The sequence below is a fragment of the Chelonoidis abingdonii genome, chromosome 9 (genome assembly GCF_003597395.2).
Source record: "Chelonoidis abingdonii isolate Lonesome George chromosome 9, CheloAbing_2.0, whole genome shotgun sequence".
Taxonomy (NCBI): domain Eukaryota; kingdom Metazoa; phylum Chordata; order Testudines; family Testudinidae; genus Chelonoidis; species Chelonoidis abingdonii.
In genome coordinates this window covers 50933942-50946319 of record NC_133777.1, presented here as the reverse complement: position 1 = coordinate 50946319, position 12378 = coordinate 50933942, and positions in this window count along the sequence as shown.

The following is a 12378-nucleotide window of genomic DNA, read 5'->3' as shown; positions in this document are numbered from 1 at the left end:
ACAGCGCCGAATCTCAGAGCCTAGGTCAATTGACTCAATCTTTTTGGACTGTGGGGCTAAAAATAGCAGTGTTGATGTTCCCAATCGGGCTGGAGTCCAGGATCTGAGACCCTCCCTTCTTGCCAGATTTCCAAGCCCAGGCTCTAGCCTGAGCCAGGATGTCTACACTGCTATTTTTAGACCCACTGCCAGAGTCCCACAAGCCCATCAATAGACCCAGGCTCTGAGACTTGGCACTGCAGTTCTTTTATTGCAGTATAGACATAGCTTTAGTGCACATGTTGAATTTCGCCCCGTGATGTATCAGTGAAGTGTTTGAGATGCCGCTGTTGCCTTGGAAATAACAGATGTCTCAATCCCTGAAATGACATCATCAGATGAATTTGGGAAGAGCCTTTGTCTACACCATGGAAACTCCAACCACATATTTCAACACTGGTGCATCTCCACCAGTGGCAGCAATGGTGGAAGCTATACTGTAGCCACTTAGCTACCAGAACGAAGTTACACAATGTGGAAGGGAAAATATTGAAGCCCTGCTACAATACAGCTTCCACTCTTGCTACTGTGTTGGAGAAATAAGGGTCTGATTTTTGCCATTATCCATAGAGTGTTAAAAAAGAGAAAGCTGCTATTTCTGACACACACGTGTTCATTATGAAAACAATGGACAATAGAGTCCAGGACAAATATTCTAGGTGGGGATTTTTGCAAAGGCACAAGTCACTATCTGACATTCAAATTAGGAGCACACTGGAATTAAGTAGGGTTTGTTGTTTGTGTGTTTGCTTTGTCTTTTTAAACTATTGGAAAAAACTAGCACACCTGCGTGTAGAGGAGTTAGCCTGATCCAGCAAAGCACTTAAAAAGTCAGTGGGATTATTAAGCATGTGTCCAAGTGCTTTGCCGGATCTGAGCTGTAATAACAAGAGCTGAAGTTAATAAAAGCTACATCCATGTTTCTCAGTGCAGAAGATTGCTCAAGCCCTGAAGAGTCAATTTGAGGGAACATGCCTGAGTGTACTCCATATCAAATGGGCTTTTACTGAACTTGCCGTAAATGACTATGGATTGCTAGCAGTTTACATAGGACCAGAGTCTGACTAGGAGCCTCCCACTGAAGTCAACTGGAGTTTTGATTTAGGGCAACAAGGTTTGGCTCTTAGAGATGATTTGTTATATTTTGGTGTGTTAAAGGTGCCCTGTCGTACATTAGAAAAGGGAATGGAAAATGCAGCGCTGGCAGCTTGGTGGTCCAACAGTTGGTACGTAAGCTTTGATTTGTGCAGCAGCTTTAGATTTTGAAAAGCAGCTTTTCCAACACATGTTTAGAATTGGAATGGTTTAAAATAACTAAAAAAGAAAGATTTCCCAATGTAAGAAATAAACACCAGTCAATTCTCATTTCCTTATGCTGCTTTTTATATCTGCTCTTCTCCTGAGAAATGGAGCAGGGCCCCGGTAGAAGGGCTTTGCTCTGAGGTTAAGATGCTAACACACAAAGGGGGCTTGCCTGACATATGCTTAGGACCTTGAGGACTGTATAACTAGTGCATAGTCATCTATCTTCAGGTCCTAGAAGTACAGGAGCAGCAAACAGCCCACTGCTCCTCCCTTGCACAGTGTGAACCTTGTCTAGTTCTGCTGTGGAAGTACATTGCCTTCAGCATCTCCAACCACTTCGCTTGGTAATCTGCTGTTGCAAAGGACTCTTCTGTGCAACACACAAGAGGCCAAATTCTGCTCTCACATCTCTGGGGTTACTCAGGATTGAGAATGGTGTAAATGAGACTCTGGTCCAGTAGGTACAGAATACCTAGATTAATTGCTTTTGTTAATGAAAATATATTAAGGCAACTGCAGGCGAAGGTGCTACTAACAATGGGGTAAATTCTGAAGTCCTTACTCATTGACTTCAGTGGAAAGTCTTGCCTGGGTAAAGACCAAATAAAAACTGAGTATACACTTCAGGATTTGACCTAGTTGTAGTGACCAAGGTGTTGGATCTGAGGACCAGATTCTCTGCTGGAGAAAATACGTGAAACTCAATTATTATTGGAAAGAATATTAGTCTGAGTATTTATTTTACAGCTCGTATCCACATAAAGAAAATCTAATCTTGTCAAGCAAAGGTGTTCTGTTTTGAATTGCAAACTTTCTCCCCGTGTTTCATGTGGGTATTTGATCAAGTTGTTTTTCATATGAATTGGGTCATTTTCTGCTGCCTTATAAAGTCATGTTGCATTAAGACTCTGTAATGAAATCCAATGTGACAGTTCTCTCCATCGAGTGGCAAAAGGAGGCTCTTCCCTTAAAGGAATTAAATCTCTTGGAAAATGCATTCTTGTATCTTTCCAAATGCAACTTCTCAGCAAAATGCTGGAAAGATAATTGGACTGTGTTTTGACTTGTAAATAGGATCTGCAAGGCAATCAACAAAAAGAGGGGAGATGGGTAGGGACCTGAGATGCACTGTGATAGGGTGGGAAAATACCCTTTCCATGTGGGGATCCAGATCTTCTCAGACTGTTACACTCAATACAAGGCACATACAACCTCTTCACTGGTATTGTCTTCCATGCTGCTATGTTACCCTTTTTTCTTTCCCTTTCCATCTATGGTGGGGGCTAGATTGTGCCATTTGCAGAGAGTCTGGTATAGGAAGCAAGGTGTAGCAGCATCACCTCAGGGAGCACACACAGAAATTTTGCCTCAAGAAAAATATCTCTTTGATGCGTTGTACACATAGTGAGGGGGTGGGGAAGGAGTGTGCTCTCTGCCATCCATTAAGATGGTGCAGATAGCTGTCCTGGTACACTTCCCCCACTCCACAAGCTGGTATAGAGGGTATTGGAGTCATGGCCTCCCATCTTCCCTGATTCTCTCCAACCCCTTTCAGGTAATTTGCTTGTCAAGGTACAAGGTGGTGAACAATCCCTGCACAGAGGGGCTATTATTGTGCCCTGCCTTTGGGCAGGCCAGGCAAGACCAGGAAACTTCTGACCCTGACTCCTTACGGGCCCAGGCAAGAACCTATCATAACCCTGCCCTAAATGGAAAGGCCATTATACCCTTCCTCTGGGGAAAATGAATTCCATATTCTGTATGCAGTAATTGAGACATGGCTTGAGATGAATAATTAAACTTGGGGGAGGCTTTATATTTTAGAAGACAGGATTAAGGAGATAAATAGATTAGCAGACTGAAAACAAAATGTGCTGACTAGGTAAATGGGTCAGTGAACTAGAAGACAGAAAGTCTGAACTAACTAACACCCAGGGAGATTTTTACAAAGAACAAGATAAAATGGACAAAATAAGTCAGAAATGTAAAAATGAAGTAAAAAGTCAAACACAGACAGTGCATAGACAGAGTATGCTGTACAGGGATTGGTTCCTATAAAGTAACCAAGTCAGTCCTAAAATGTAGAATGCAGTGTATAGTAAATGCAGTAAGATGTGTAAACATATGTAAATGGAGAGGGTTTCTGTGTAAGTTTAGATCTGTAATGTATCCTGCATCTACGCCTTGCATTTAAGTCTGATCAGTTCAGCATAGCATTGCTGTATGCCAAATAAAAATACCTGCGTGATGAAGTCTGGAATCAGACTGAGTTCTTGGAAAGCCGAGTAAAATAAAGTCTCGGAAGCAATCCCAACATAGTAGTGCAGTGACTCAATCCAACAAGACTGATCTACCAAGTAATGTATCAGAAGGGTAGCCGTGTTAGTCTGGATCTGTAAAAACAGCAAAGAGTCCTCTGGCACCTTATAGACTAACAGATGTATTGGAGCATGAGCTTTTGTGGGTGATGCATGCATGCATCCGACAAAGTGGGTATTCACCCACGAAAGCTCATGCTCCAATATGTCTGTTAGTCTATAAGATGCCACAGGACTCTTTGCTGCTTCTACCATGTAATGAGATCTAATCAGAGAGCTATTTATCTTAGCCTTCAGATGTTTAAAATATTAATATTATTGTAATATATTCCAACACAAACAAATGTGTTAAGGTGAAGTTAAGGTTTCATGCACATTATTTGCAGTTTGGGTGCATGTTACCTTTTAAAAATGATGGAATTATCCCCCCACTTACAAATATCGGAAGCCCAGAAATGCTGAATTAAAGTTGTACTTTAGATGATGTACCAAAATAATCTTAACTCTGCCTCTGTAGAGATGCCTGGCTATCAGCTTCTCTTCTCTTTGCTTCGAGTATAGAAAATCTGCACCATGAATTTACGGTCTGTTTTACATACAACTGTTTTCAGTTGCAGGTGTGGTGATTAGCACTACACTATCTTTTGTTCTTTTCATCTAAGCGTGTGATGTGAGATTTATATATGCAGATAAGCTAGCTCTTTTAGCTAATGACAATTGGAGGACAAGCTGCCACGTGTGATTTTTTTTTTAGGGCCTGATGCTGAAAGGTGCAGAGCATCATCTATAAGGCACTGCGTTCCCCAGCATCAAGGGTATTTGCAAGTGCTGAGCATTCTGAAAATTAGGGCACTTTCATTTAGGACCTATCTACGGATTAAAGAGACTAACTTTAGGCACCCAGGTTGGAAAATTTTTTCCTTACTTTCTGAGTGCCCCTATTTTCCTGTGTGTAAAAAGGGGAAAATAGTATTTACTTACAGATCTCATGTGGATGTCAGCACTGATCCTGAAAGGGGATCCTCTAACAAAAACCCTAATTCTGTGAAAATCTATGGGATTCATGTGGGCTGATACAGTCAGAGGATCAGCACCCTACGCAAAATTCTCATTGCTAAGCTGGTGCCTGGAGCCGGCCCTGACAATGGGGTCCTGTTCATGACTGGGCTCACAGGCCCTGTGGTAATACAAATAATTATAATAATTAGTAGTTAATAATTCAGGGCTAGATTCTACTTCTCTTACTCACATGCAGTAGTATATTACTCCTCAAGTAGCCTGGTTGATTTCAACGGGAATACTTGAGGATCTGGGTACTTACTACCCACTGTGAGTGAGGGTGGGAGAATCTCACCCTCTATTATTATATTTAAAAATCCTCTCCAGATCTCAGTGTGACTGTTCTCAGCCCAGTCTACTCTTTTAGAACAAAGTAACAGGAACAGACATGTTGACTTATTGACATCTGCTGTGAATCAAGTGTATTGGAAAGAGCCAGTGGATAGAAGTCTTGACTACTAACACATCAAGTTCCTCCTATTTCCTAATAACTTGGTTCAGAAAATTAGCAGATAGACAAATTACATTTGAGTTTATTTGATTACGTTTAGAGAGAATTGCAGTATTTCTCTGTAGCTGCTTCATTGTACATTCAAAGCCTGATCTAGAGAGAACTAAGACCTATACGCAGGTTTTATTATTCTTTGTTCTCTCCCCTTTCCACCTCACCCCAGCGATACCCTATTTGCAGTTGCTAGTAGTAGTTGTTCTTGATAAAGACAGAGCTGTTTCAAAAAATGAGCACTAATGAGCACTTAATTAAGTTCAATTAAGTGAATTAGAAGCAGCCATTGTAGCCCCAGTGTAGCGAACAAATGTTGAGAAATGATTGAAAGTAGCAGTTTTACTGAACAAAAAAATTTCCATAGAATCCATGATTTGGGATCTTTCTAGACTAGCAGCTGAAATGCATTGTTCTGAGTCTCTGCATTGTGAGAGACAGCTGTGCTCGTTTTTGTTCTTATTGTTTTCACGTTTGGTTTTGATGAAGGTCCGTTTCTGCTGGGACTCTCTATATTAGACTTTCAACATCAGCTTGTGTGGAGAAGATAATGTGTAAAGATGGTAGATCATTAAAGTTTACTTATAACTGTGGTTCTTGAAGAGTGAGCTTTCTAGTAACGTGAGGTGAAAGACCTGTGCATGTAGAATCTGTGGTGCAAAAAGACTCATGTTCTTGGGCTCTGTTGAAAGTGCTATAGGTAAATAACCACCCCCTCATTCTGATTTTTGCCCTTTAACTATATTCTCCCATTCTGTCTGCGTTAGAAGTTCATTCACTAATGGCTGCCTTGTTAAACTGGTGGAAAAATATATTAATTTGATTGGTATTTTATGAATTTGATATTCACTTACTGGAAATGATGTAAAGTTGTCCAGTTTTCATGACATTCTAAATATATTGTTGGAAATATGAATGCTGCTTTATCAGGCAAATCAGAAAGAATTTTAATATTATTCCACTTGCAATTACATGATTGTGTAAATTAGGGAAATGAGAAAATTAGAGAGACAGAGGATTTTGTGGCTGAAGCATCCTATCTGTATTTTATGGTAGAGAAATTTAGTAGAAACTGATACAGTGGCACATCTGTTCTGAAATGAGCTGATCTTAGTAATACTGTTCCACAAGACAAAGAATCAATGGCTTCCTAGAAAAGCAAAACAGACTTGTATATGGGGTGAAAATTTGCATTTTTGACACATTGCATCTCAAGTATTTTATGCCGCTGGCATTCGGCAATATTAAAATCGGATAGTCCCTGTCTTTTTTTATTTTCTTCTCCTATCTGACCCAAAGCTCATTTTGTCAACATTCCTTCTGCAGGGATGATGGAATTATACTTCTTTCTGAAATTCTGTTTCCAAATACCCCCTCCTCTCTATCGAATTCAGAGTCTAGCACCTACTGTAAAAGTAAGATTTTTATGTTGTTAATTTTCTCTGCAAATAGCATCCTCTTGAATATGTGCATTAAAACCATATCAATTTCATATAATGAGTTAAAACCCTTTCAGAGGCTTCACTCACTTGTCCTGGAGTCCCCCTGCCACTTTTTTTTTGTGGTTTCACAACCACATTTTCCTAACTGGTTTTCTCCCCCCTTCTACTGTGTAAAAGACACAGTGGAAGAAGCTGAACAACTAAGGCCATTATCATGCAAATGGATCCATGTGAGAGACTCTTGTGTCCATGCAGAGCCCCACTGAAGTCATTGGGTCTCCACCCAAGAGCCAGGGTCTGCCCATATGAATCTAATTGCAGGAATGGGGCCCAAAGGACAAACTAGTAGAAACTCTGAAATTGACTGTAGAGTAAAATGCATAGAGTAAAACTGTAAAAATATCAGAAGAATATTTTTTTCTCCACCTCCTTTCAGTTGCAGTAATCTTAAGTGTTTACTTACTTGATAACTAAAAATCAGATACGAGTGTGATTTCTTTTTTTTTTTAATTGATCGTTCCCTTTAAAGTATAGCATTTTAATATGAACACAAAACTGAAATAAGAAATTAAACACTAGATCCTTGTAACAGTAGCAATCTTTATGATTCAGGATATCCAATCAGGTTTTATTTATATTATTTTTATAAAAGTCTAAATATTGATTGCGCCCAAGAATGAAACAGTAGGACTGAGAAAAATAACACAGATTCAAAGATTGCTCCAACAGAGAGGTCTGTAGGCTAGATGACATTGTACAACAATTGTTTCCAACACTTTCAAACTCTTTCTACACACACACAATGCCTTTCTGACTTATCATCTGCTACCACGCCACATGATGTCTAGAGACTACGAAGAGTCAGTCAAGCAGAGTTGCTTCATAGCAAGCTGCCATATCAGGAATAAATGACCTTCCCTTTTCTCTTGCTGTCAGTGTTCAGGGCCAGGAAATGAAAGGTTTGAATCTATTCTCAGACTGGGGTGTTGATGTGCACCTGCTGCTCTGCTATTGGACCAGTACAGCAGCAGCAAACAGTTTTTTAAACGTAATATTCAGACCTATAATATGCTTAAATCCCGGGTGATTCCCAAGATGATGCCCAGCTGGTTTTATACACTGTTTACATTCCAGAGTGTATACCATTCAGAATTGCGAGACCATGGCTCACTAACTGGTGCAATGATTGGAGTCCTTTTATAATGCAAGACCCAAGCCAAATCATTAGCCAGAAATCCTGCCAGGTGCTCAGTACCCATGACTCCCACTCAGATGTGCTAAGTACAGTCATTGACTTCAAGTGATTCCATTGGTACTAGTTGGGTGCAGGCTTTACTTGGCTCTTCAGCTGTCTAACCTTCTTCCCTTTAAGCATATCTCTCTTCCCTCCATTCTGCCCCTTCACTCCTCTCCTCTCATTCTTACCTTTCCTTTCCCTCCATTTCAGTCTGTCCGAATTCCACCATGATAGTACACCTTCCCCTGACATAAAAGTGCTTACTGGAAGGGAATGCCACTAGGTATGTAGCTGTGTTGGTTGCCTCCACCTCCCAAAATGTTGGAGATCCAACATGCCACATCAGATGCTCTGCCACTGCACCCTTTCCTTGCCTCCTCCAAGGTCAGGAACTCCATGCAACATGTATGCCAGTTCATTTGGAACTGTGTGTCATTTCAGTCATGTGTGAGATAGTGCCCAACGTTAGTCCAACTCGTATTGGACTCTGTTTTTCTGCTCTCATTCACATTAGGTAGGACCTTTCTGTGTACTAGTCCCCTTGACTCTAATCAGTGTGACTACCCACAGAGTAAGGTGCTACTCCAGATGAGTAAATGTGGCAGAATCAGGTCCTCTATAACTGTTAAATAGGACAGAATTCTGAACTGTTGGCCAGCAGTAAACCTGCTTGCCACAATCATTAGAACATTAATACAAGGAATGCCTTGGAGATTATTGTGAAAGTACAAACTGTCCTATCATAGCCAAAGGCACAGTTGTCTGAAGTGATGACTATATCAGTGTAATGCAAATCCGATCTAATAGTGAGTCATGAGGAGATTGTATGTTTACAATTCACCTTGACAGTAATGGTGGATCGTATATTTTTCAGTAGGCAGTAATCGTTATAATTGGCCAATGCAAATGTTGGGATGTGATGATCACCCCACCAGCTTCCCAGGGGCAAGCCTTGTTTGTAGAATGCCATTAGAGCTAGTTCCATTTTCACACAAAGCAGGTATGGGGTTCACTTTTGTACCAGCAAACTTCTCCGATGAGCAACAGTGGTCAAGAATAATTCTGGGTGTTTTCACAGCCTGGCCCAGTCCCATCTCTGGATGGACACCAATCTGTTGTGAGTAGATCCAGCAGCTGGCTCCCACATCCTTCTTTTAAGCCCGCTGGGTCTGGGCAGTGACTGGTCACTGTTCCTAGTCTGGGCTTCCCAAGTATACTTCCAGGTGAAGACCTTGTGTCTGACACCCTTCTTGCATAGTGAGGTCCTGCACTCTGGGCACCTAGAGCCCAGAACCAGTACCATAGCCCTCCCAAGCCCCGAATTGCTTAGACATGTTTCCCCAAGAATGCAGCTGGCTGTGGGAGCTCTGTCCCTGAAGGGTGTAACTAGAAAACCAACTGGCAATAAAGCAAAGAACGCAGACTTATCAAAACAACTTCTTATTCACAAACACGTTACTCGTTAAAAAGCACAAGAGAATTACAGATCTGTGGAAAACAAGAAGCACCTGAATGCAGCCCCTGGGTCTGATCTTGTCATAGCTGTGTAGCTATGGTTTGGGCCAAGTCCTTAGATCAGGCAGCCCTTCTGGCCTTCTTGGCTTGGCCATCTTGCTTCTGGAGGTAGAATGGCTTCCTCCTGTCCACAGAGAAGCAGCCTCCTTAAATAAAGTCTCTCTTTTAGTCAACCTGGGCCCCTGCAAGTCTCCCAGCCATGTGCTTTGACTGGGGGATTCCAAACCCCTGTCAGAGATAGGTTTCTATGTAGAGAGATGTCAGAGTAGCAGCTGTGTTAGTCTGTATCCGCAAAAAGAACAAGAGTACTTGTGGCACTTTAGAGACTAACAAATTTATTTGAACATAAGCTTTTGTGGGCTACAGCCCACTTCCTCGGATGCATGCAGTGGGAAACACAGTAAGAAGATAGATAGGTAGACAGATAGAAAGAACATGAAACAATGGGCGTTACCATACACACTCTATGTAGAGTTCTTTTTATATAGAGAGAGTCCATTCAAAATCAGTAGCTCTGTTAGTGGAACCCCCGTTGTTCCAGTAGAAAAGAACCATTCGTTGTTGATGACCCTTGATTGCTCTGTCACAGCTTCTCTGACAGTTGATCCACATAGTCAAGTTTCTGCTACAAAACAGATGCTTTAATCACAAGGAAGGTCATAAATGGTGTTCATAAAACAAAATGGAATTCTTAGTTTGACACAGACATATCCCCAAACTGTCACAGATGCAAAGGGGGGTATGGAGAAGACAGAGGCAGGTGCAATCAGTTTTAGATGTGTACATGGATTTGCTTGTGCTGACAAAATAGCACTTGCTGCTATTTGTGGATGCAAAATGGCAGAGAGATATTTGTATTGCACCTGGCACAATAGGGCCCTGATCCTGACTGGGCCCTCGGATGATACTGTAATGCAAGTAAGAAACAGCAATTAGGGTTTACACTATATCTGCCCATAGGCTAAAAGTGCCTTTATGTGGAAGTATGCTTGATTGATGTTCAAAAGTATTTAACTCTTATTCTCTGGTAAAGAAGGGATTTGGCTTTTAAAATGTTCAGATTATGCAGATTCCTCTTTTAAAATTGATTTTTAAAGCCACAAACAAGATAGTAAATGTACTAAGCAATCAAACAGTCTATCCTATACAACATTCACATTGCCTTGATTCTATGACAAGAGGAGCAGACACTGTTGCATGGTCTGGGAAGCTCCAGAAATTTTTTGTGAAATCATATCAGCGAAGTTTTGTTTTTAAAAACTGGAGAAAAAGTTTTGATTTTTTTTGTTTCTAAACGACTTTTGGTTTTGAAATTTAATTTTATTTAAACACATTTTAAAAAGACCCCAAACTATTTTTTTTCTGAATTTCATTTATGTTATTTCAAAAATATGTTGAAATTTTGACTTTTCCATCTCCAGTGAAATTTTTCATGGGATGAAAAATCAGTTTTCCAGCTAGGCTAGCTGTGATTACAATACAATTACAGCATTACAGTACAATAAACCTTGAGTCTTCTCATGAGGTTCTCTCCAGTTGTGTTGCAAATACCCTCCCAAAGAGTAGAGCCAAAATCTCACATCTCCCTACAGCTAGAGCTGATGTCTCTACCCATGAGATTTTACTTACCCATTGAAATTACACATTACTAGTTCCTCTCCACTCTCCTATGAAATATCACCCACAGAAGATGCACTTTACAATGAAAGCAGTCCAGGGGCATTTTGAAATATGGATTGAGATATGAATAATGCAGTACTTAGACTTTGGGTAGATTCTTTTGAGGAAGTGGCTTTTGATAAAATGAGCCCTCTTTGGAGTGTGGCTTCCATCCACTAAGTGGCTGCCTGAATTTCAAAATATAGGTGTATCGTCCTATGCGGGATGAAAAACCCTTAGTGTATTCCCATGTCTTGGCCAGAATGTTCTACTGTTCTACGGTATGTAAGACAAAAGTCCCTATTCAGATAGGATAGTTCACAAGATCTGACTTGTTGGATCTTTGTGATCCCTTAGCTAAAACGGAGGGTCAGTAGTGCCAATTCAGATATTTCTTGAGGCGGAGGTGGGAGGGAAGAGAGAATTCCAGTCATGCCCCCTGCATGGACCCTGTACAGAGGGGCAGCTGGGTCAAATTTCAGTGGTGGTGTGATCACACAGTGATATGGACTGCTTAAAAGTAATCCCCCGCTCCCCCCACCCGCCCAGCTCTGTGGTCTGTGGAACTTTGAGTAAGTCCAGAAACCTTGGGGGAAAGAGGGATATTTGCCCTCCCCTAATTGGCACCACTGATGAGGGTCAAGGTTTTTCGAAAGTAAGTGCTTACAGTTAGAGTGGGATTTGCTGGGTGCTCAGCACTTTTGAAAATCAGGCAGGTTTCAAACTATGGATTTAAGAGCCTGATTTTAGGGTCCTACTTTTTAAAATCTTGGCTGGAGACTTTGGCCAAAATTTTCAAACTTGAGTACCTAAAATTAGTCACCTGACTGTAAAGGTAGACACCCAAATAAAAGGGGTCTGATTTTTTCAGAGGTGCTGAGCAACCTTAACTTCTGCTGACATCAATGGGAGCTACAGGTGTTCAGTACCTCTGAAAATTGGGCCCTTTTAATGTAGGCTTTTGTTAAGTAACTTTAGGCATCAAAGCTTGAAAACTGTGGCCATAATCACTGGGGCCTTTAGGAATGACTCTTCAAAACCAAAAGAAAAGGAAGTGGCTTGAGTTATCTTGATGCTCTCCAGATAATGCTTAAACAAACAATGCCTGCCTTATTCTATTTCAATCTCAAATCTGCCAGCCCAGTACTGAGGGAAGGAAGCTTGGGCAACAATGACTTCCTTGTTGGAGACTCTGATTTCAGTTGGAAATGGTCACTCAGTCTGTTTAGTTAATAAGACCCAGAAATTTTTCCTAATAGAGCAAAGGATGTTAGTTTAGAAGGTCAAAGAGTTAACAATGGA